Genomic DNA, 26,429 nt, shown 5'->3' on the forward strand with positions numbered 1-26,429 from the left:
TAATCCTTCATAAAGTACCTTTATATAGCCATATAACTCATTCTTTGTTGACACTATTTTAATAGATAAATAAGTTACGCCACTTACAGCGAACACCTTTATGTCGATATGCAGGCATGTCACATCCACCATTTGCAACTCATCTTCTCATTGCCATTCATCAACAAGTGTCATAACGTTGTTTGGCCACTTCTGGCCCTTGGGCCAGAGCACAATATCAATCAATCAATCAATCAATCAATCAATCAATCAAACCCTGAATGCTAAGCAACTATGCAGATAATATTTATAAGATTAGATTAGCTTTCTACATAAAATCTGAACGTATACTGTTGGCTCGCAGCCACCTCTAATGAACACAGGTCTGTGAATGAAATCGTGAATTACGCTTACCGGGTTCTTGAATTTATTTTAGTTTCTTTCATTTAGCCACTAAGCTTATACGTATGCCTTTACTTCGCTGATCCTCCGAATGGAGCAGGCCCCAGTGGAATTCCTATAAGAAACCTGAACCTTCTATGTAGGCTCACAGATATCCCCAAGTTCACCAATTCGTTAATAGAATATCGTACATTTAGCAGGTTCCTTGATTTACGTAATTTTTTATTCCGCCAATCATTATGTGCCACCGGAATAGTGCCCGTTCTTGGCCAATCCTCGAGAATGGGTTTGCTAGTGTGATACGTATAGTAATAATACTCATAAAAAAGTCGCAGTTTCGCCCGAAAGGCGAACCATCGATGGCGATAGCAAATTAGTAGACAGCTATACGAAGTAGAGATAGTAGTTTTATCGGCCGTATAAATTTGTAAATATTCGCTAACTAAATAATCAAGCACGGTGTCACGCGCGCACAGGTAAACATGAACACATTTCGCTCGATGACCGCGGAAACTGTTTAAAACGATTGAGAAAGCGCGCCAGCAGCAGCGGGTAAAGTGACCTTGGCGCAGCCTCGCGGCTCGCTTGAACGCGAACAAAACGTCGAAAGCACAGCGCACACGAAGCTACGGCATTCGGCACATGCACTTTTGCGTTTTGTACCCATCGCAGATCGCTTTGAAGTTGAGGTCCCCGCAGCGCACACTTCGGCCACATAGCAGATGGCTTTCAAGATACGGTGCCCGCGCGGAATCTCCGTCAGTAGCAGCCGCAAGAGCAGCAGATCGCACCCTCCACCCCCCTCCCGTCTCCGTCACCTCCTCCCCGTGTCCCGCGAGTGAACGAAGAGTGCGCGCTTCCGGCCACCTTCCTTGCTCGCGTGCGCGAGATTAAGCTGCGGTTTTGCCGGCTCGCCCTCGCGCGCTTTCACTGGCACACAGAACGCACGTCGCGCGGCGACAATTTTGTCGCCGTTGGCGTTTATACGGGACATCACTACGACGGCGAAGGCGACGGCAAAAATGCGCTTGTAGTGTCCATATAAGTGCTATCGCAATAAAAAAACATTGTATTGCATGCACCCAGTAAAAAAAAAAAGATACAAGAATCCCACCGGCCAATCACCACGGGGCTTTACTGTTAGTGCCTGGCAGGCAGCAACGAACTGCTTGGGATACGAGACAACAGGCAGGGAAGCCAATTCAAATGATGATACAAAATATAACACATAAAAAGGAACCGAAAGTTCACATTGTAGTGGCTACTTCTACAAGGTCACATACAACTCTAGATCTAACAAAAAAAGAAAAGGATTAATCGGCCAAAGGATTCTGCACAGCAAAAGAGGTGTCCAAAATATAAAAACCAAGAAGACGAACAACAACAATAAGACAGAAAAGACAGTGACCCTTGGTTCCTATTTCAATTACTCTGTACATTTTATAGAAGGTGGATATAACTATTTCAGAACAAACGAATAGGTGGCACAAGAAAAGCAAAAAAAAATTCCTTAAGGACACTCAATACTTCAGGTATTCTTCAAGCATTTCGCAAGGCGTTAACAGAAGTGGACACCTATAAGAAAGACGAAATCCGCAGAGTAAGTCGAAAAGGTAGTACAAGAAGTACCAGGAGTACAAGCGTTATCAAAACAAAATACACAACACGGCTGCAAATTCAATTATGCCGGCAATTTAGAGTACGCGAGAAGAACAAATAAATCATTCAAAGAGACAGATATTCTTTAAATGTTGCTTGATACGCGTTGTACTGTGCATACGCCTTTCATCGCCATTCTTCCCGCAACAAACATCATTACATCGCCTTCGTCCTTTTGACACCGCTGCGTATACTTGTAACACTGTGCATCCTCCTGAATTGAAGTTCGCGTTACGGAATTGCGTGAGAACAATGACGTGCATATACAAAAGGTTGCACGACAATCAAGTTATGACCTTTCTGGTTGATAAACATGTGCACTCGATGAGATTAATCGTTGCACACGAGGAAGGTAAACAACATTGGACGCATTGCCATTAGTGGCAAAGCATTTTATTGGCCGCTTTACTAAAGCCCAGCTTCGCATAGATTCCAACATGTGCGATGGATCTGCATATTTGTTTTTATTCTTTAGAGCACGGAAGATTTTATGTTGCTACCACCACCCTACTGTAATACGTTCGGTTGAAAATAACATTGCACTTACTTTAAATAAATAAATACTCCTCAATAAGTAACGGATTCCGCGTAATCGAGCGTATTATTTAAATAGGTTGGCTCTCTAGGCAGCGCTTCAGGGCTGATATCAAGGAAGCTGAGAAGTTATATGATAGGAGTCCTGAAGGAAATGATCACGTATTTAGAGACGCTCCGCTTGGCTCGAGCTGATCTCGTTTCAGCTGTCGTCCGGCTTGCCGCCTGCGAGTTGATGCTGCAACACAAAGGGCTGTGGGGAAGCGTTGCGTAGCAGCTGGCGTCGGTGGTATAGTGGTTAGCATAGCTGCCTTCCAAGCAGTTGGCCAGGGTTCGATTCCCGGCCGACGCACTTTTTTTTTTTTCAGAAGCTCAAATAATATGTTAAGATAGCATTGTTTTTATACGAAAAGAAAACGTGTTACTCTTTGCGGAATATAATGTTACCATAGGCGTTTCCTTGAGCAACCACGTTGGTGGCGCCATCTTGTGGCGATGACATTCACCACAGAGGACATGGGTAATGTTGGGCTGAGTCGCCAAATTATGCGCAACAACTGGTGGAAAACGCGTCGGCTGCGATATCATCGTGAACATTCCATCATTTTAAAACTTTATTGGACGAGAACACTTGCGTAGCACAACAACGTTTTAAACACGGTTTTAGTTGAACAAAACGCCACAATATGTCGCTGCCAGCATTACTGCTGCTGTCCACGGCTACCGTATAACCCTGTACGCTGTGAAGGATAGTTCGTTGACTGGCAAGCTAAAACTCCCTGTGTTCACTTTAATGATCTCTCTTTCTGAATATAGTGTCCCACCTCAGCATGCTTAATTCAGTAATATTTATGTGTATTTATGCTCATGCTTAATAGGTTGATCCTCACTCCTAAGCCTTCCCAGTCTAAGGGCTTGAATACTTCTTGTAAACATGCAATGAATCACATTGGATATATTGTGCCTCCTTGTCTGACCCCGTTCTTGATAGAGATTTTGAAAGGGGTCAGGCAAGGGGACACAATATCTCCTATGTATTCATTGCATGTTTAGAAGAAGTATACAAGCTCTGTGAATGGGACGGCTTAGGAGTGAGAATCAACGGCGAATATCTGAGCAACCTTCGCTTTGCAGATGACATCGTCCTATTTAGAAACAATGGGCCGAATTACAACAAATGGTTGAGGACCTTAACCGAGAAAGTGTAAGAGCAGGGTTGAAGATGAATATGCAGAAGACAAAGATAATGTTAAATAGCCTAGCAAGGGAACAAGAATTCAGGGTCGCCAGTCAGCCTCTAGAGTATGTATAAGAGAACGTTTATCTAGGTCAATTACTCACAGGGGACCCTGATCATGAGAAAGAAATATAGAGAAGAATAAAATTCGTTTGAAGTGCATACTGCAGGCAGCGCCAAATCCTGACTGGGAGCTTATGACTGTCGTTGAAAAGAAAAGTGCACAATCATTGCATTCTACTGGTGCTAACATGTGGGGCGGAATGTTGGAGATTGACAAAGAAGCCCGAGAACAAGTTAAGGAGCGCACAAAGAGCGATGAAACTAAAAATGTTAGGAGTAACATTAGGAGACAGGAAGAGAGCGGTGTTTATCAGAGAACAAACGGGGATGGCCAAAATTCTAGTTGACATTAAACCGAAAAAAATAGAGCTGTACAGGGCATGTAATGCGTACGATAGATAACCGGTGGACCATTAGAGAAACAGAACGGATACCAAGAGAAGGGAAGCGCAGTCGCGGACGGCAGAAAACTGGGTGGGGTGATCAAGTATGGAAATTTGTAGGCGCAAGTTGGAATCAGCTAGCGCACGACAGGGGTAAAGTTAGACCACAGGGAGAGGCCTTCGTCCTGCAGTGTAGATAAATATAGGCTGATGATGATAATGGTGCTGAATATGTATGTATATGTTCCGAGAAATTTAGAATTTATTATGAACACCGAAGGGGGGGAAAGCCGTCTATGCTAAAACAGCAAACTGATCTAAATTGCAGCAAAGACTAGCGCCAAGTAAGCCAAAGCACGAAAGTAAATAAAGCGCACAAGTTACGGTGTTTCATTGCAGCTGACTTTTAATGTCCGTACCTTAAAGCAACAAAATAAAGGAAAACAGCGCCGCTACCTTTGAACGGGGGAGTCCCTGTAGGCAGCACTTCTGCAGTGAGATTAACTTTGAGCACCTCGTATTGTTTAACGTGATCCAAATTAACAGTACATGAGCATTTTTGCATTCAGCCTCCATCGGAATGCAACCACCACCACTACCGAAATAATCTGGAACGCCTTGTAACGGCAGTGACCTATAGATGGACATAAAAAGTGAAGGGGAGAAGAAGAATTGAGCACTTCGTAAGTCATGAAAGCACTGTCAAGGACTTCAAAATGGCACCGAATTGCTGGCAAAAGCAAAGATGCACTTTTCCCAAGCAAAGAAATAAATTTAATATCCTTTCACGATTGAGTTTAGAGGGTTGCTCAGCACAGCACACTTTCCAGATCTGGTAGAATATTGGGCAGAGAGAAAGGGAAATTCTTTTACTGAACTGTTTTTATGTCTGCAATGGTCATGTTGTCCAACAGATATTGTTACAGACATGTAATAGAGAACATGGCTGAGGAGACGGGGAAAAAGCCACTGTTTCGCGGCATGACAAACCTCCTAAGTACATCAAGCAGTTGCATGCCGACGGATGATCGACTCGGTAAGAATATTGCAAAGAGTACTTTAAGGGAATACTATACCATAACTGAAATCTAAAATTCTACATTACCACTACAACTATTGGAACTGCAGAAAGAAATCATAAAAATATTTTCTTAAGGTTCTTATAAGAGATGATTTTGGTAGACAAATTATTTAAGCTATGGTTATTTAGAGTTTACGGAAGAGCTTATTTGAGTGCTTGCATTCCATAATTTGTGCGCGACCGTGGGACATACCAGAATTCATGATGTCGCGTTGTATAGCGATTTGCGTTCCTCTGTAGTATCGCAGTTTCTGATGAAAAGTAATTCTGTGTTTAATTTGCGACTCATACAGGCAGAGAATACGCATGGTATAAAGACCGGTAACTTTCTTAACACGTAAACTAGAGTAGAGCAGTCCTGAGGGAGCCGAAAACGGCACATTGGTAATAGCTCTTAACGCACCCTTTTGCAGTGTTATTAATTTGTTCAAATTTGTGATCGTGGATGTTCCCCACACCAAGTGGCAATATATTGTGTGTGATTCAAACAGAGCTAAATATATTAGCCGCTTAGTTTTTTAAGGCAATGTGTTCTGAAATCTTCTCAAAATCTGATTTTGAAGCCTTCGTTTCCTCGCAGTGGCCTCCTGCGTCAAATTTTCGCTTCAGAAGAAGGCCGATTAAATTTGCGAGTTCCCTATTTTATATGGATCCCATTTAGAGCCTGGAAACGTAGTTGTCCGTTTCATTAGGTGAAATTCCCTTGACGGTATTGCCCAGTTTCTGCGATGAGTAACTTCCTCATTGCACAACTAGCGAAAGTGGCAGTTCCACTGAGATTTTGTGGCATTGATAATACAAGTGGTTTGTAATACGTTTGCTTGAACACGTTGGCATGCTGATATCCACTACGTTTTGTGATGTTTTGTGTTTTGTGCCAAAAAAGAAAAGAAAGAAGGTTGTGGTGTCAAGCACAAGAATCCGGCAATCAGTTGTGCCAGGAATGTGGTTTACAGTCTGCCGTTGTCTTGCGGCTCTGCTTATATAGGCCAGACGGGCAGATGTATTAACGTGCGATTAAGGGAACATGCGGCCAACCAACGTTGTGATAGCTTTTCCCACATTTCTCAGCACTGTCAGAAGTGCGGCTGCGCGCCTCAGTTTAACCTCACAAGCATTATTTCAAGGCATCATGATAAGTCGACTCGGGAAGTAATCGAAGCATGGAACATTCGAAACAAAAAAAAAGTCTTGTATCAGCTGTCCCTCTATTGCGCTACAGGATAAAGAAATCCTGTACCTGAATGGTTAACGTGTTCTGGCTTTTGGTTGTTGTTTTTGCGTTGTGTGTGGCCACATGCGTGTATAAATCTGCTCTGTGATATGGAGTAAACCTCAGTTGTGAGTCGGAGCTTGTGTTCGTGTGATATTTCGTCTTTTCGTCTTCCTTGTTGCGCCGTTCTGAAGCCATGGACCCGTCGTGGCTCGGTCGCGGGCGCCAGCCAACGCAAAGGGCCGTCGCCCGGACGGCGGCCTTCTAAGCGTGCCGTGCGCAGAGCATGCAGCTGGCTGGGAGAGGATATCGAAGAGGAAAGCGCGGGAGTGGAGGAGAGTTTCGCTGCTTTCTATATTAAGGGGCTTTACCAACGGCAGGAGCGGTGGCCGCCCGGCGACCGCGACGAGTCGAGTTGCTGGAGAATCGAGGGCCGTAGTGTGACGTCACAGTGCGGCGATGGCTCAAAGTGCGTCGATAGCAAGAGGCGAAATCTTGGCGTAATGTAGCTATCGCTACAAAACGTATCATCCCGAAAAACGTATTACGCATAATTGTATCAAGGAGGTTCCACTGTATTTGTTTGGTTTAGCAAGAGTAGCGCCGAGTCATGCTTTTAGTTCTGATCTTTCTAGGAAAAGGTAACTATTCCAACAGAATGAAGCTTTAATTGTCCTGGCAGCCTTAGAACCGAATAGTTGCTCAGGCCACTGGAGCCTCTGCCGGCGATGAAACAGTAGCATCTCTTGACCTTTTGAAGAATTGACCGACCGCAGTGCTAGAACAAAAACAAAAAATATCTGAAAAATTTGTGTCAGCCACAAGTGGAATCAAATCAACTGCTTCGAAGCCAGCTATGCTAACCACTATACTGCCGCCGGCAACTATATCGAGCGCTTACGCGAGCCCATTTCTTGTTAAATGTTCAGCAGCAGAGAGCAAGTGAGTTCCAGAGAAACGGGATCTCTGGCCTGTTGTGGGCCATCCTAGGCGAAAGTTTTGTCACGTGATGATTCTATCCAAGCACTATCAAGATGTGATGCTGCTGCTCTCGTTAAGTTATAATCACATAAGTTTAAGTTATAACCAAATATGTCTCACACGGAACGGGGACGGGAGAGGATTAAGAGAATGAGAGGCATTAAGACTAGTTCAAGCTGTTGCAGTAAGCAGAATTTCCTTCAGCCTTCGTGTTGCGATCTTAGCCGTAAAGAGAAAGAGCAGGCAGACATCCTAATACGCACGGCGTATAAGGCCGGCCTCGGTCTACCAATGGGGACATCCACAGCGAGACTAGAGGCTGTCGAGGTGTACAACACCTTTGAAGAACACATAACAATGGTAATGGTTACACAACGAGAATACCTAAATATGTCACAGGTGGGCAGGTGGGTCCTAGAAGAGCTATGATGATACCCGATCAACCCACACTACTGCAGCAGCGAACTAGTAGACATACCGAGGGAAGTGCGAGAAAAGTTAAAGATCTCCCCCATCCCCCCAAAAAATGAACCCAAAATATCACGAAGGCAGGCGTAATGGCCAAGCCCAACAATTAGAAATATGGTTCAGCAATAACCCCGACACAATATACACAGACGCAGTACGGAACAATTAGGGACACGTTTTCGTGGCTGCTTCGGGACCCTCCGGAAACCAAAGAACCATTACAACAGCTTCGGTCCGCAAAGCCTGCACCAGCACAGCGGAGGCGGCTGCAGTGGCCCTTGCGATAAAGACACGGAAGGGAGTAGACAGGCCCGCCTACGTCCTCACGGACTCCCAGGCGTCCTGCCGACTCTTCTTCCACAAAAGAATCCCCAGTATCGCCCTTAAAAATCTTGGGTGATCGACTCAGACAAGAACACAACATTGTATGGTGTCCGAGGCATGCTGGTGTCACTGTAAACGTAGCGGCAGACGCTTTTGCTCGCGAGGCTTCAATCCGAGCAAGCAATGACACCCTAATCGGAAACAACAAGCTAATACCAGCATGCGATATTTTAGAACATCAAAGTTGTTCCCGCCAAGAATTCGCCGCGCCAAACCCGCAATTAATATGGGAGGAGGTTCGGCTATAAAGAAAAACCCAGACAAACCCCTACCAAAATCTGGGGCGATGGCACGCAATCTGGCCAACCAGATATGCCAATCAATGCCCCTGGTGTGGGGGGAGGCCATCGTTTCCCCATGTCACATGGGAGTGCAAATGGCGGCCCCGAAATTCAAATTCACCCTAATTAGTACAAAATTCTTTTACGGAGTATTAGGCAGCCATCTACGCCCGGACTGACCTGGAGACTCAATTGAGCCTCCTGCATCAGGCAGGGCCCGTGGCGGAGGCCACATGGAGTCCTGGACTGAGGACCAATCCTCCGGCCCCTGTGCCCTATTTTTTCTGAATAAAGTTATTTCTCTCTCTCTCTCACACACACACACACTGTACATCCACGTCATTTTGTGCTTTCATTTTGGTATGGCTTGTAAGCGGTGTAGAGAGTAAACAAAAAAATGCATTATAAAAATGTGAGGACCTTGGTGGTGGATAAACTCAACATTGCAAGAGATCACATGGAGCATGCGATGAAAGTAGGAAAAAAAAGATGTGCGTCGTCATAAGTGATCCTCCCTCGTTACTTAGTGACTGTGGTGTTGAACTGCTAAGCACGAGGTCGCGGGATCTAATCCCGGCCATGGCGGTCGCATTTCGATAGGGGGCGAAATACGAATACAGCCATGTGCATAAGTTTAGGTCACATTAAAAGACCCCAGGTGATCCAGTTCTTTCGTACTTCCCCACTACGCGTGCTCATTAATCAGATCGTGGTCTTCGCACGTAGCACCCCATAATTTATATTTAATCGTCATAAGTGATACAAGGTTTATATTGCCGTTTCACTAAAGGTTCGCTTCACATTCACTTCCAACATCTGAGTTGAATCTGCATTAGTTTTCCCAGTTCTTGCTTCGTTCGGATCTTAGGAGCTTCTAAATTGCGTATGCAGTTACATTGGAGACGCCGCGACAATGACTCAAGCGGGCGCACTAGCCTTCTGTCTTTCCGAGCTTCTACGCAAGCAGTGTTGTCGTCATTACACACTCAATGCTCGAAAAACGCACATGTCATTGGGAACGACACAATTGCACATTGTGCATCAGGGATATAAATCGGCACAAAATTACATTTTTGCAAAACACCTTTCGTTGAACAGAACTATTGCGCGTATGCTTTTTTGTTGTTGTTGTTGTTGTTGTTGCTGTGCTGCTTTCCCTGGCGTGCTTTCACCTGTTTGCCATTGGCTGTTTCAATACATAATTCCTTGCATAACCTTATTTTACGGCAATAGGTATTAAAAAAACGCCTCCCACATAAAAAAACACGTTCCATAATAAAAGAAAAAAAGATTGTGCGTCGGCCGGGAATCGAACCCGGGTCAACTGCTTGGAAGGCAGCTATGCTAACCACTAAACCACCGACGCCGGCTGTCCTGATGATGGGTGTTCTTCTTTATTATGTTGATTTATTTCTCGTTTAGACTTTTATGGCTGGTCTAGAGCCTCTGACAGTCATGAAGGAATTTTAGAGTGACAACCCTATACGTAGACGGTCCAGACCGGATGAATGGAGCTTCCTCGTAACATTATGTCTGAGCGTCCCCCCGCAGACGGCAGACCGGATGAATGGAGAAACGAGGTCAAGCGTGATCCACAACACGCGGCTGATTCTTTTTGCTTTCTTGTTTTTCCCTTCTGCGGAAGCTTGCTTGCAACGGCGTAAAGCCCTCAGCCCTTCTCGATGCGCGTCGGATGCCGTCGGCGTCGCCGTGACTTCCCAGCTATATAAAGGGCGCGAGGAGGAGCGCGCGCTGAAGAGCGTGTTTTTAACGGCTGCAAAAGGCGTCCCTTTCCTCCTTTACAATCATCATATATGTAGAGCTTTTGGTAGAGCAAACGCGCCTACAGACACACGTTTAGCTGCGGCACCAAGTGAGAAGCGTGTTTTTAAAAATGTTTTATACAACACAGATTTTTTTTTCATACAAATGCAATGAGCGCAGTGAACGTGGCGCTTTAGCAGACGAGTTCCAAGGGAGGCTTACATTCTTTGCCGCTAAGCAGAGCTTGAAGGGCTCTGCAGAGGCACTAGTGGTGCTATAATTAGTATGTTTTAGTATCTAATCCTTCATAACGTACTTTTATAGCCATAGGACTCATTCTTTGTTGACTATATTTTAATAGCTAAATAAGTTACGCCACTTACAGCGAACACTTTCATGCCGATATACAGGCATCTCACATCTACCATTCGCAGCTCATCTTCTCATTGCCATTAATCAACAAGTGTCATAACGCTGTTTGGCCATTTCTGGCGCTTGGGCCAGAGCACAATATCAATCAATCAATCAATCAAACCCTGCATGCTAAGCAACTATGCAGATAATATTTATAAGATTAGATTAGCTTTCTACATAAAATCTGAACGTATACTGTTGGCTCACAGTCACCTCTAATGAACACAGGTCTGTGAATGAAATCGTGAATTACGTTTACCGGGTTCTTGAATTTATTTTAGTTTCTTTCATTTAGCCACTAAGCTTATACGTATGCCTTTGCTTGGCTGATCCTCCGAATTGAGCAGGCCCCAGTGGAATTCCTATAAGAAACCTGAACATTCTATGTAGGCTCACAGATATCCCCAAGTTCACCAATTCGTTAATAGAATGTCGTACATTTAGCAGGTTCCTGGATTTACGTAATTTTTTATTCCGCCACTCATTATGTGCCACCGGAATAGTGCCCGTTCTTGGCCAATCCTCGAGAATGGGTTTGCTAGTGGGACACGTATAGTAATAATACTCATAAAAAAGTCGCAGTTTCGCCCGAACGGCGAACCATCGATGGCGATAGCAAATTAGTAGACAGCTATACGAAGTAGAGATAGTAGTTTTATCGGCCGTATAAATTTGTAAATATTCGCTAACTAAATAATCAAGCACGGTGTCACGCGCGCACAGGTAAACATGAACACATTTCGCTCGATGACCACGGAAACTGTTTAAAACGATTGAGAAAGCGCGCCAGCAGCAGCGGGTAAAGTGACCTTGGCGCAGCCTCGCGGCTCGCTTGAACGCGAACAAAACGTCGAAAGCACAGCGCACACGAAGCTACGGCATTCGGCGCATGCACTTTTGCGTTTTGTACCCATCGCAGATCGCTTTGAAGTTGAGGTCCCCGCAGCGCACACTTCGGCCACATAGCAGATGGCTTTCAAGATACGGTGCCCGCGCGGAATCTCCGTCAGTAGCAGCCGCAAGAGCAGCAGATCGCACCCTCCACCCCCCTCCCGTCTCCGTCACCTCCTCCCCGTGTCCCGCGAGTGAACGAAGAGTGCGCGCTTCCGGCCACCTTCCTTGCTCGCGTGCGCGAGATTAAGCTGCGGTTTTGCCGGCTCGCCCTCGCCCGCTTTCACTGGCACACAGAACGCACGTCGCGCGGCGACAATTTTGTCGCCGTTGGCGTTTATACGGGACATCACTACGACGGCGAAGGCGACGGCAAAAATGCGCTTGTAGTGTCCATATAAGGCTATCGCAATAAAAAAACATTGTATTGCACGCACCCAGTAAAAAAAAAAAAAGATACAAGAATCCCACCGGCCAATCACCACGGGGCTTTACTGGTAGTGCCTGGCAGGCAGCAACGAACTGCTTGGGATACGAGACAACAGGCAGGGAAGCCAATTCAAATGATGATACAAAATATAACACATAAAAAGGCAACGAAAGTTCACATTGTAGTGGCTACTTCTACAAGGTCACATACAACTCTAGATCTAACAAAAAAAAGAAAAGGATTAATCGGCCAAAGGATTCTGCACAGCAAAAGAGGTGTCCAAAATATAAAAACCAAGAAGACGAACAACAACAATAAGACAGAAAAGACAGTGACCCTTGGTTCCTATTTCAATTACTCTGTACATTTTATAGAAGGTGGATATAACTATTTCAGAACAAACGAATAGGTGGCACAAGAAAAGCAAGAAAAAATTCCTTAAGGACACTCAATACTTCAGGTATTCTTCAAGCATTTCGCAAGGCGTTAACAGAAGTGGACACCTATAAGAAAGACGAAATCCGCAGAGTAAGTCGAAAAGGTAGTACAAGAAGTACCAGGAGTACAAGCGTTATCAAAACAAAATACACAACACGGCTGCAAATTCAATTATGCCGGCAATTTAGAGTACGCGAGAAGAACAAATAAATCATTCAAAGAGACAGATATTCTTTAAATGTTGCTTGATACGCGTTGTACTGTGCATACGCCTTTCATCGCCATTCTTCCCGCAACAAACATCATTACATCGCCTTCGTCCTTTTGACACCGCTGCGTATACTTGTAACACTGTGCATCCTCCTGAATTGAAGTTCGCGTTACGGAATTGCGTGAGAACAATGACGTGCATATACAAAAGGTTGCACGACAATCAAGTTATGACCTTTCTGGTTGATAAACATGTGCACTCGATGAGATTAATCGTTGCACACGAGGAAGGTAAACAACATTGGACGCATTGCCATTAGTGGCAAAGCATTTTATTGGCCGCTTTACTAAAGCCCAGCTTCGCATAGATTCCAACATGTGCGATGGATCTGCATATTTGTTTTTATTCTTTAGAGCACGGAAGATTTTATGTTGCTACCACCACCCTACTGTAATACGTTCGGTTGAAAATAACATTGCACTTACTTTAAATAAATAAATACTCCTCAATAAGTAACGGATTCCGCGTAATCGAGCGTATTATTTAAATAGGTTGGCTCTCTAGGCAGCGCTTCAGGGCTGATATCAAGGAAGCTGAGAAGTTATATGATAGGAGTCCTGAAGGAAATGATCACGTATTTAGAGACGCTCCGCTTGGCTCGAGCTGATCTCGTTTCAGCTGTCGTCCGGCTTGCCGCCTGCGAGTTGATGCTGCAACACAAAGGGCTGTGGGGAAGCGTTGCGTAGCAGCTGGCGTCGGTGGTATAGTGGTTAGCATAGCTGCCTTCCAAGCAGTTGGCCAGGGTTCGATTCCCGGCCGACGCACTTTTTATTTTTCAGAAGCTCGAATAATATGTTAAGATAGCATTGTTTTTATACGAAAAGAAAACGTGTTACTCTTTGCGGAATATAATGTTACCATAGGCGTTTCCTTGAGCAACCACGTTGGTGGCGCCATCTTGTGGCGATGACATTCACCACAGAGGACATGGGTAATGTTGGGCTGAGTCGCCAAATTATGCGCAACAACTGGTGGAAAACGCGTCGGCTGCGATATCATCGTGAACATTCCATCATTTTAAAACTTTATTGGACGAGAACACTTGCGTAGCACAACAACGTTATAAACACGGTTTAAGTTGAACAAAACGCCACAATATGTCGCTGCCAGCATTACTGCTGCTGTCCACGGCTACCGTATAACCCTGTACGCTGTGAAGGATAGTACGTTGACTGGCAAGCTAAAACTCCCTGTGTTCACTTTAATGATCTCTCTTTCTGAATATAGTGTCCCACCTCAGCATGCTTAATTCAGTAATATTTATGTGTATGTATGCTCATGCTGAATAGGTTGATCCTCACTCCTAAGCCTTCCCAGTCTAAGGGCTTGAATACTTCTTGTAAACATGCAATGAATCACATTGGATATATTGTGCCTCCTTGTCTGACCCCTTTCTTGATAGAGATTTTGAAAGGGGTCAGGCAAGGGGACACAATATCTCCTATGTATTCATTGCATGTTTAGAAGAAGTATACAAGCTCTGTGAATGGGACGGCTTAGGAGTGAGAATCAACGGCGAATATCTGAGCAACCTTCGCTTTGCAGATGACATCGTCCTATTTAGAAACAATGGGCCGAATTACAACAAATGGTTGAGGACCTTAACCGAGAAAGTGTAAGAGCAGGGTTGAAGATGAATATGCAGAAGACAAAGATAATGTTAAATAGCCTAGCAAGGAAACAAGAATTCAGGGTCGCCAGTCAGCCTCTAGAGTATGTATAAGAGAACGTTTATCTAGGTCAATTACTCACGGGGACCCTGATCATAAGAAAGAAATATAGAGAAGAATAAAATTCGTTTGGAGTGCATACTGCAGGCAGCGCCAAATCCTGACTGGGAGCTTATGACTGTCGTTGAAAAGAAAAGTGCACAATCATTGCATTCTACTGGTGCTAACATGTGGGGCGGAATGTTGGAGGTTGACAAAGAAGCCCGAGAACAAGTTAAGGAGCGCACAAAGAGCGATGAAACGAAAAATGTTAGGAGTAACATTAGGAGACAGGAAGAGAGCGGTGTTTATCAGAGAACAAACGGGGATGGCCAAAATTCTAGTTGACATTAAACCGAAAAAAATAGAGCTGTACAGGGCATGTAATGCGTACGATAGATAACCGGTGGACCATTAGAGAAACAGAACGGATACCAAGAGAAGGGAAGCGCAGTCGAGGACGGCAGAAAACTGGGTGGGGTGATCAAGTATGGAAATTTGTAGGCGCAAGTTGGAATCAGCTAGCGCACGACAGGGGTAAAGTTAGACCACAGGGAGAGGCCTTCGTCCTGCAGTGTACATAAATATAGGCTGATGATGATAATGGTGCTGAATATGTATGTATATGTTCCGAGAAATTTAGAATTTATTATGAACACCGAAGGGGGGGAAAGCCGTCTATGCTAAAACAGCAAACTGATCTAAATTTCAGCAAAGACTAGCGCCAAGAAAGCCAAAGCACGAAAGTAAAGAAAGCGCACAAGTTACGGTGTTTCATTGCAGCTGACTTTTACTGTCGGTACCTTAAAGCAACAAAATAAGGAAAACAGCGCCGCTACCTTTGAACGGGGGAGTCCCTGTAGGCAGCACTTCTGCAGTGAGATTAACTTTGAGCACCTCGTATTGTTTAACGTGATCCAAATTAACAGTACATGAGCATTTTTGCATTCAGCCTCCATCGGAATGCGACTACCACCACTACCGAAATAATCTGAAACACCCTGGAACTGCAGTGACCTACTGATGGAAATAAAAAGGGAAGGGGAGAAGAAGAATTGAGCACTTCGAAAGTCATGAAAGCACTGTCAAGGACTTCAAAATGGCACCGACTTGCTGGCAAAAGCAAAGATGCACTTTTCCCAAGCAAAGAAATAAATTTAATAGCCTTTCACGATTGAGTTTAGAGGGTTGCTCAGCACAGCACACTTTCCAGATCTGGTAGAATATTGGGTAGAGAGAAAGGAAATTCTTTTGCTGAACTGCTTTTATGTCTGCAATGGTCATGTTGTCCAACAGATATTGTTCCAGACATGTAATAGATTACATGGCTGAGGAGATGGGGAAAAAAGCCACTGTTTCGCGGCTTGACAAACCTCCTAAGTACATCAAGCAGTTGCATGCCGACGGATGATCGACTCGGTAAGAATATTGCAAAGAGTACTTAAACGAATACTATACCATAACTGAAATCTAAAATTCTCCATTACCACAACAACTATTGTAACTGCAGAAAGAAATCACAAAAATATTTTCTTAAGGTTCATATAAGAGATGATTTTGGTAGATAAATTATTTAAGCTATGGTTATTTAGAGTTTACGGAAGAGCTTATTTCAGTGCTTGCATTGCATATTTTGTGCGCGACCGTGGGACATACCAGAATTCATGATGTCGCGTTGTATAGCGATTTGCGTTCCTTTGTAATATCGCAGTTTCTCATGAAAAGTAATTCTGTACTTACTTTGCGACTCATACAGGCAGAGAATACGCGTGGTATAAAGACCGGTAACTTTCTTAACACGTAAACTAGAGTATTGCAGTCCTGAGGGAGCCGAAAACGGCACATTGTCAATAGCTCTTAACGCACCCTTTTGCAGTGTTATTAATTTGTTCAAATTTGTGATCGTGGATGTTCCCCACACCAAGTGGCAATATATTGTGTGTGATTCAAACAGAGCTAAATATATTAGCCGCTTAGTTTTTTAAGGCAATGTGTTCTGAAATCTTCTTAAAATCTGATTTTGAAGCCTTCGTTTCCCCGCAGTGGCCTCCTGCGTCAAGTTTTCGCTTCAGAAGAAGGCCGCTTAAATTTGCGAGTTCCCTATTTTATATGGATCCCATTTAGAGCCTTGAAACGTAGTTGTCCGTTTCATTAGGTGAAATTCCCTTGACGGTATTGCCCAGTTTCTGCGATGAGTAACTTCCTGATTGCACAACGAGCGAAAGTGGCAGTTCCCACTGAGATTTTGTGCATTGATAATTACACGTGGTTTGTAATACGTTTGCTTGAACACGTTGGCATGCTGATATCCGCTATGTTTTGTGATGTTTTGTGTTTTGTGCCAAAAAAGAAAAGAAAGAAGGTTGTGGTGTCAAGCACAAGAATCCGGCAATCAGTTGTGCCAGGAATGTGGTTTACAGTCTGCCGTTGTCTTGCGGCTCTGCTTATATAGGCCAGACGGGCAGATGTGTTAACGTGCGATTAAGGGAACATGCGGCCAACCTACGTTGTGATAGCTTTTCGCACATTTCTCAGCACTGTCAGAAGTGCGGCTGCGCGCCTCAGTTTAACCTCACAAGCATTATTTCAAGGCATCATGATAAGTCGACTCGGGAAGTAATCGAAGCATGGAACATTCAAAAAAAAAAAAACAGTCTTGTATCAGCTGTCCCTCTATTGCGCTACAGGATAAAGAAATCCTGTACCTGAATGGTTAACGTGTTCTGGCTTTTGGTTGTTGTTTTTGCGTTGTGTGTGGCCACATGCGTGTATAAATCTGCTCTGTGATATGGAGTAAACCTTAGTTGTGAGTCGGAGCTTGTGTTCGTGTGATCTTTCGTCTTTTCGTCTTCCTTGTTGCGCCGTTCTGAAGCCATGGACCCGTCGTGGCTCGGTCGCGGGCGCCAGCCAACGCAAAGGGCCGTCGCCCGGACGGCGGCCTTCTTAGCGTGCCGTGCGCAGAGCATGCAGCTGGCTGGGAGAGGATATCGAAGAGGAAAGCGCGGGAGTGGATGAGAGTTTCGCTGCTTTCTATATTAAGGGGCTTTACCAACGGCAGGAGCGGTGGCCGCGCGGCGACCGCGACGAGTCCGAGTTGCTGGAGAATCGAGGGCCGTAGTGTGACGTCACAGTGCGGCGATGGCTCAAAGTGCGCCGATAGCAAGAGGCGAAATCTTGGCGTAATGTAGCTATCGCTACAAAACGTATCATCCCGAAAAACGTATTACGCAGAATTGTATCAAGGAGGTTCCACTGTATTTGTTTGGTTTAGCAAGAGTAGGGCCGAGTGATGTTTTTAGTTCTCATCTTTCTAGGAAAAGGTAACCATTCCAACAGAATGAAGCTTTAATTGTCCTGGCAACCTTAGAACCGAATAGTTGCTCAGGCCACTGGAGCCTCTGCCGGCGATGAAACAGCAGCATCTCTTGACCTTTTGAAGAATTGACCGACCGCAGTGCTAGAACAACAAAAAAATATCTTAAAAATTTGTGTCAGCCACAAGTGGAATCCAATCAACTGCTTCGAAGCCAGCTATGCTAACCACTATACTGCCGACGGCAACTATATCGAGCAGCTTACGCGAGCCCATTTCTTGTTAAATGTTCAGCAGCAGAGAGCAAGTGAGTTCCAGAGAAACGGGATCTCTGGCCTATTGTGGGCCATCCTAGGCGAAAGTTTTGTCACGTGATGATTCTGTCCAAGCACTATTAAGATCTGATGATGCTGCTCTCGTTAACTTAAAATCACATAAGTTTAGATAATAACCAAATACGTCTCACACGGAACGGGGACGGGAGAGGATTAAGAGAATCAGACGCATTAAGACTAGTTCAAGCTGTTGCAGTAAGCAGAATTTCCTTCAGCCTTCGTGTTACGATCTTAGCCGTAAGAGAAAGAGCAGGCAGACATCCTAATACGCACGGCGTATAAGGCCGGCCTGGGTCTACCAATGGGGACATCCACAGCGAGACTAGAGGCTATCGAGGTGTACAACACCTTTGAAGAACACATAACAATGGTAATGGTCACACAACGAGAATACCTAAATATGTCACAGGTGGGCAGGTGGGTCCTAGAAGATCTATGATGATACCCGATCAACCCACACTACTGGAGCAGCGAACTAGTAGACATACCGAGGGAAGTGCGAGAAAAATTAAAGATTTCCCCCATCCCCCCAAAAATGAACCCAATATATCACGAAGGCAGGCGTAATGGCCTAGCCTAACAATTAGAAATATGGTTCAGCAATAACCCCGACACAATATACACAGACGCAGTACGGAACAATTAGGCACACGTTTTCGTGGCTGCTTCGGGACCCTCCGGAAACCGAAGGACCATTACAACAGCTTCGGTCCGCAAAGCCTGCACCAGCACAGCGGAGGCGGCGGCAGTGGCCCTTGCGATAAAGACACGGAAGGGAGTAGACAGGCCCGACTACGTCCTCACGGACTCCCAGGCGTCCTGCCGACTCTTCTTCCACATAAGAATCCCCAGTATCGCCCTTAAAAATCTTGGGGGATCGACTCAGACAAGAACACAACATTGTATGGTGTCCGGGGCATGTTGGTGTCACTGTAAACGTAGGCGCAGACGCTTTTGCTCGCGAGGCTTCAATCCGAGCAAGCAATGACACCCCAATCGGAAACAACAAGCTAATACTAGCATGCGATATTTTAGAACACCAAAGTTGTTCCCGCCAAGAATTCGCCGCGCCAAACCCGCCATTAATATGGGAGGAGGTTCGGCTATACAGAAAAACCCAGACAAACCCCTACCCAAACCTGGGGCGATGGCATGCAATCTGGCCAACCAGATGTGCCAATCAATGCCCCTCGTGTGGGGGGAGGCCATCGTTTCCCCATTTGACATGGGAGTGCAAATGACGGCCCTGAAATTCAAATTCACCCTAATTAGTACAAAATTCTTTTACAGAGCATTGGGCAGCCATCTACGCCCGGACTGACCTGGGGACTCAATTGAGCCTCCTGCATCAGGCAGGGCCCGTGGCGGAGGCCACTGGAGTCCTGAACTGAGGACCAATCCTCCGGCCCCTGTGCCCTATTTTTTCTGAATAATGTTATTTCTCTCTCTCTCTCTGACGCACACACTGTACATCCACGTCATTTTGTGCTTTCATTTTGGTATGGCTTGTAAGCGGTGTAGAGAGTAAACAAAAAAGTTGTCGCAGTTTCACCTGAAAGGCGAAGCATCAATTGCGATAGCAAATTTGTAGAGAGCTATAAGCAGTAATGATATTAGCTTTATCAGCTGTATAAACTTGGACATGCAGCAGCACCGGCAACGCCCAGAACTGTTGTCGACGCCGTCGGCGTTTTGCCCGCGTTCGCTCAAAATGCGTGCGGCGTGGGTGACTGTTGCCGGAGCCTCTGATATAAATAGGCACTTGGTGCCGCAGCTAAACGTCGCCTCCCTTCCCTCCCCCTCCCACCCCTCCCCCACGGCCTCTCGCGCGTCGGAAGAGGGCGCGTTTACTCTACATATATGGTGATTGAAAAGGAGGAAAGAGACGCCTACTTCTGCAGCCCTTAAGGGAGCACGGCGCAGAACGCGCGTTTGTTCTCCGCCGTGCGTTCACTCCTCGTGAAAGCGCGCGCCCCTCGCACCCTTTCACTCGCACATACAGCGTTCGGCGGCGCGCGGCGACGATTTCATCTCCATTGACGTCATACGGAAACTCACGGCGACGGCGACGGCGACGCCGACGGCAGAAATCTGCTTTTGAGTGTCCATATAATTGTTATCGCAATAAAAATGCATTACAAAAATGTGAGGACCTTGGTGGTGGATAAACTCAACATTGCAAGAGACCACATGGAGCATGCGATGAAAGTAGAAAAAAAATTTGCGTCGTCATAAGTGATCCTCCCTGGTTACTTAGTGATTGTGGTGTTGAACTGCTAAGCACGAGGTCGGGGGATCTAATCTCGGCCACGGCGCCCGCATTTCGATGGGGCCAAAATACGAAAACAGCCATGTGCATAAGTTTAGGTGCACATTAAAAGACCCCAGGTGATCCATGCTCTTTCGTAGTCCCCCACTAGAGCGTGCCTCATAATCAGATCGTGGTTTTCGCACGTAACACCCCATAAGTTAATTTTAATCGTCATAAGTGTTACAAGGTTTAAGTAGCCGTTTCACTAAAGGTTCGCTTCACATGAATTGCAACATGTGAGTGGAATCTGCATTAGTTTTCCCCATTCTTGCTTCGTTCCGATCTTAGGAGCTTCTAAATTGCGTTTGCAGTTACATTGGAGACGCCGTGACAATGACTCAAGCGTACACACTTGCCTTCTGTCTTTGTGAGCTGCTACGCAAGCAGTGTTGTCGTCATTGCACAACTCAATGCTCAAAAACGCACACGTCATTGGGATGGACACAATTGCACATTGTGCATGAGGGATGTAAATCGACAGAAAATTACCTTTTTGCAAAACACCTTTCGTTGAACAGCAATATTGCGCGTATTCATTCTTTTTTTTTTTAGTTGTTTGTGTGCGTATTTCCCTTCCGTGCTTTCATCTCTTTGCCATTGGCTTTTTTAATGCATAATTCCTTGCATAACCTTATTTTATGGGACTAGGTATTAAAAAAAACACCTCCCCCCTCCAAAAAAAAAGAAACACGTTCCTATTAAAAGAAAAAATTCTGCGTCGGCCGGGAATCGAACCCGGGTCAACTGCTTGGAAGGCAGCTATGCTAACCACTATACCACCGACGCCAGCTGTTTACACAGCTTCCTCGTAGACATTTATGTCTGAGCGTCCACCGCAGACGGCAGACCGGATGAATGGAGAAACGAGGTGAAGCGTGATCCACAACACGCGGCTGATTCTTTTTTGCTTTCTTGTTTTTTCCTTCTTCGGAAGCTTGCTTGCAACGGCGTAATCAGCCCTTCTCGATGCGCGTCGGATGACTTCCCAGCTATATATAAAGAGTGTGTTTTTAAAAATGTTTTATACAACACAGATTTTTTTTTCATACAAATGCAATGAGCGCAGTGAACGTGGCGCTTTAGCAGACGAGTTCCAAGGGAGGCTTACATACTTTGCCTCTAAGCAGAGCTTGAAGGGCTCTGCTGAGGCACTAGTGGTGTTATAATTAGTATGTTTTAGTATCTAATCCTTCATAACGTACTTTTATAGCCATAGCACTCAATCTTTGTTGACTATATTTTAATAGCTATATAAGTTACGCCACTTACAGCGAACAATTTCATGCCGATATGCAGGCATCTCACATCACCATTCGCAGCTCATCTTCTCATTGCCATTAATCAACAAGTGTCATAACGCTGTTTGGTCATTTCTGGCCCTTGGGCCAGAGCACAATATCAATCAATCAATCAAACCCTGCATGCTAAGCAACTATGCAGATAATATTTATAAGATTAGATTAGCTTTCTACATAAAATCACAACGTATACTGTTGGCTCACAGCCACCTCTAATGAACACAGGTCTGTGAATGAAATCGTGAATTACGTTTACCGGGTTCTTGAATTTACTTTAGTTTCTTTCATTTAGCCACTAAGCTTATACGTATGCCTTTGCTTGGCTGATCCTCCGAATTGAGCAGGCCCCAGTGGAATTCCTATAAGAAACCTGAACATTCTATGTAGGCTCACAGATATCCCCAAGTTCACCAATTCGTTAATAGAATGTCGTAGATTTAGCAGATTCCTTGATTTACGTAATTTTTTATTCCGCCAATCATTATGTGCCACCAGGATAGTGCCCGTTCTTGGCCAATCCTCGAGAATGGGTTTCCTACTGTGACACGTATAGTAATAATACTCATAAAAAAGTCGCAGTTTCGCCCGAAAGGCGAACCATCGATGGCGATAGCAAATTAGTAGACAGCTATACGAAGTAGATATAGTAGTTTTATCGGCCATATAAATTTGTGAATATTCGCTAACTAAGTAAATAATGAAGCACGGTGTCACGCGCGCACAGGTAAACATGAACACATTTCGCTCGATGACCGCGGAAACTGTTTAAGACCATTGAGAAAGCGCGCCAGCAGCAGCGGGTAAATTGACCTTGGCGCAGTCTCGCGGCTCGCTTCAACGCGAACAAAACGTCGAAAGCACAGCGCACACGAAGCTACGGCATTCGGCGCATGCACTTTTGCACTTTGTACCCATCGCAGATCGCTTTGAAGTTGAGGTCCACGCGGCGCACACTTCGGCCACGTAGCAGATGGCTTTCAAGATACGGTGCCCGCGCGGAAGCTCCGTCAGTAGCAGCCGCAAGATCAGCAGAACGCACCCTCCACACTCCTCCAGTCTCCGTCACCTCCTTCCGGCCACCTTTCTCTCTCGCGTGCGCGAGATTAAGCTGCGGTTGCCGGCTCGCCCTCGCACGCTTTCACTCGCACACAGAACGCACGTCCAGCGGCGACGATTTTGTTGCCGATGACCTTTATACGGGACATCACTACGACGGCGAAGGCGACGGTAAAAATGCGCTTGTAGTGTCCAGATAAGCGCTATCGCAATAATAAAAAAAAACATTTTATTGCACGCACCTAGTAAAAAAAAAGACACAGGAATCCCGCCGGCCAATCACCACGGGTCTTTACTGGTAGTGCCTGGCAGGCAGCAACGAACTGCTTGGGATACGAGAGAACACGCAGGGAAGCCAATTCAAATGATGATACAAAATATAACACATAAAAAGGCAACGAAAGTTCACATTGTAGTGGCTACTTCTATAAGGTCACATACAACTCTATATCTAAGAAAAAAAAAAGAAAAGGATTAATCGGCCGAAGGATTCTGCACAGCAAACGAGGTGTCCAAAATATATAAACCAAGAAGACGAACAACAACAATAAGACAGAAAAGACAGTGACCCTTGGTTACTATTTCAATTACTCTGTACATTTTGCAGAAGGTGGATATAACTATTTCAGAACAAACGAATAGGTGGCACAAGAAAAGGAAGAAAAAAATACTTAAGGACACTCAATACTTCAGGTATTCTTCAAGCATTTCGCAAGGCGTTAACAGAAGTGGACACCTTTAAGAAAGATGAAATCCGCAGAGTAAGTCGTAAAGGTAGCACAAGAAGTACCAGGAGTACAAGCGTTATCAAAACAAAATACACAACACGGCTGCAAATTCAATTATGGATGCAATTTAGAGTACGCGAGAAGAACAAATAAATCATTCAAAGAGACAGATATTCTCTAAATGTTCTTGATACGCGTTGTGCTGTGCATACGCCTGTCATCAACATTCTTCCCGCAACAAACATCATTACATCGCCTTCGTCCTTTTGGCACCGCTGCGTATACTTGTAACACTGTGCATCCTCCTGAATTGAAGGCGAAAGTATTGTCACGTGATGATTCTGTCCAAGCACTATCAAGATCTGATGCTGCTGCTCTCGCTAAGTTATAATCGCATAAGTTTAAGTTATAACCAAATATGTCTCACACGGAACGGGGACGGGAGAGGATTAAGAGAATCAGACGCATTAAGAGTAGTTCAAGCTGTTGCAGTAAGCAGAATTTCCTTCAGCCTTCGTGTTACGATCTTAGCCGAAAAGAGAAAGAGCAGGCAGACATCCTAATACGCACTTTGTATAAGGCCGGCCTGGGTCTACCAATGGGGACATCCACAGCGAGACTAGAGGCTATCGAGGTGTACAACACCTTTGGAGAACACATAACAATGGTAATGGTCACACAACGAGAATACCTAAATATGTCACAGGTGGGCAGGTGGGTCCTAGAAGAGCTATGATGATACCCGATGAACCCACACTACTGCAGCAGCGAACTAGTAGACATACCGAGGGAAGTGCGAGAAAAATTAAAGATCTCCCCCATCGCCCCAAAAATGAACCCAAAATATCACGAAGGCAGGCGTAATGGCCGAGCCCAACAATTAGAAATATGGTTCAGCAATAACCCCGACACAATATACACAGACGCAGTACGGAACTATTAGGGTCACGTTTTCGTGGCTGCTTCGGGACCCTCCGGAAACCAAAGAAACATTATAACAGCTTCGGTCCGCAAAGCCTGCAACAGCACAGCGGAGGCGGCTGCAGTGGCCCTTGCGATAAAGACACGGAAGGGAGTAGACAGGCCCGCCTACGTCCTCACGGACTCCCAGGCGTCCTGCCGACTCTTCTTCCACAAAAGAATCCCCAGTATCGCCCTTAAAATTCTTGAGTGATCGACTCAGACAAGAACACAACATTGTATGGTGTCCGGGGCATGTTGGTGTCACTGTAAACGTATGGGCAGACGCTTTTGCTCGCGAGGCTTCAATCCGAGCAAGCAATGACACCCCAATCGGAAACAACAAGCTAATACTAGCATGCGATATTTTAGAACATCAAAGTTGTTCCGCCAAGAATTCGCCGCGCCAAACCCGCAATTAATATGGGAGGAGGTTCGGCTATACAGAAAAGCCCAGACAAAACCCTACCCAAATCTGGGGCGATGGCAAGCAATCTGGCCAACCAGATATGCCAATCAATCGCCCCTCGTGTGGGGGGAGGCCATCGTTTCCCCATGTGACATGGGAGTGCAAATGACGACCCCTAAATTCAAATTCACCCTAATTAGTACAAAATTCTTTTACGGAGCATTGGGCAGCCATCTACGCCCGGACTGACCTGGAGACTCAATTGAGCCTCCTGCATCAGGCAGGGCCCGTGGTGGAGGCCACTGGAGTCCTGGACTGAGGACCAATCCTCCAGCCCCTGTGCCCTATTTTTTTCTGAATAAAGTTATTTCTCTCTCTCTCTCTCTCTCTCTCTCACACACACACTGTACATCCACGTCATTTTGTGCTTTCATTTTGGCATGGTTTGTAAACGGCGTAGAGAGTAAACAAAAAAATGCATTATAAAAATGTGAGGACCTTGGTGGTGGATAAACTCAACATTGCAAGAGACCACATGGAGCATGCGATGAAAGTAGAAATAAATGTGCGTCATCATAAGTGATCCTCCCTCGTTACTTAGTGACTGTGGTGTTGAACTGCTAAGCACGAGGTCACGGGATCGAATCCCGGCCACGGCGGCCGCATTTCGATGGGGGCGAAATACGAAAACAGGCATGTGCATACGTTTAGGCACACATTAAAAGACCCCATGTGATCCAAGTTCTTTCGTAGTCCACCAATACAGCGTGCCTCATAATCAGATCGTGGTTTTCGCACGTAACTCCCCATAAGTTAATTTTAATCATCATAAGTGTTACAAGGTTTAAGTAGCCGTTTCACTAAAGGTTCGCTTCACATGAATTCCAACATGTGAGTGGAATCTGCATTAGTTTTCCCCATTCTTGCTTCGTTCCGATCTTAGGAGCTTCTAAATTGCGTATGCAGTTACATTGGAGACGCCGCGACAATGACTCAAGCGTACGCACTTGCCTTCTGTCTTTGCGAGCTGCTACGCGAGCAGTGTTGTCGTCATTGCACAACTCAATGCTCAAAAACGCACACGTCATTGGGATGGACACAATTGCACATTGTGCATGAGGGATGTAAATCGACAGAAAATTACCTTTTTGCAAAACACCTTTCGTTGAACAGCAATATTGCGCGTATTCATTCTTTTTTTTAGTTGTTTGTGTGCGTATTTCCCTTCCGTGCTTTCATCTCTTTGCCATTGGTTTTTTAATGCATAATTCCTTGCATAACCTTATTTTATGGGACTAGGTATTAAAAAAACGCCTCTCCCCTCCAAAAAAAAAAGAAACACGTTCCTATTAAAAGAAAAAATTCTGCGTCGGCCGGGAATCGAACCCGGGTCAACTGCTTGGAAGGCAGCTATGGTAACCACTATACCACCGACGC

General features: G+C 45.2%; 5 non-coding genes across 5 annotated transcripts; 2 read left to right on the forward strand and 3 right to left on the reverse strand.

Moving 5' to 3' along the window:
- The first annotated feature begins 2,854 nt into the window (after positions 1-2,854).
- On the forward strand, positions 2,855-2,926 carry Trnag-ucc (transfer RNA glycine (anticodon UCC)). The gene has a single exon. It is a non-coding gene; the product is annotated as a tRNA-Gly (tRNA).
- A 7,033-nt stretch (positions 2,927-9,959) lies between these two features.
- Trnag-ucc (transfer RNA glycine (anticodon UCC)) lies at positions 9,960-10,031 on the reverse strand. The gene has a single exon. It is a non-coding gene; the product is annotated as a tRNA-Gly (tRNA).
- Positions 10,032-13,565: 3,534 nt separating this feature from the next.
- Positions 13,566-13,637, forward strand: Trnag-ucc (transfer RNA glycine (anticodon UCC)). Its single transcript has one exon. It is a non-coding gene; the product is annotated as a tRNA-Gly (tRNA).
- Positions 13,638-21,255: 7,618 nt separating this feature from the next.
- Trnag-ucc (transfer RNA glycine (anticodon UCC)) lies at positions 21,256-21,327 on the reverse strand. Its single transcript has one exon. It is a non-coding gene; the product is annotated as a tRNA-Gly (tRNA).
- Positions 21,328-26,357: 5,030 nt separating this feature from the next.
- Trnag-ucc (transfer RNA glycine (anticodon UCC)) lies at positions 26,358-26,429 on the reverse strand. The gene has a single exon. It is a non-coding gene; the product is annotated as a tRNA-Gly (tRNA).

Source organism: Dermacentor silvarum, chromosome 9 (assembly GCF_013339745.2).
Source record: "Dermacentor silvarum isolate Dsil-2018 chromosome 9, BIME_Dsil_1.4, whole genome shotgun sequence".
Lineage (NCBI taxonomy): Eukaryota > Metazoa > Arthropoda > Arachnida > Ixodida > Ixodidae > Dermacentor > Dermacentor silvarum.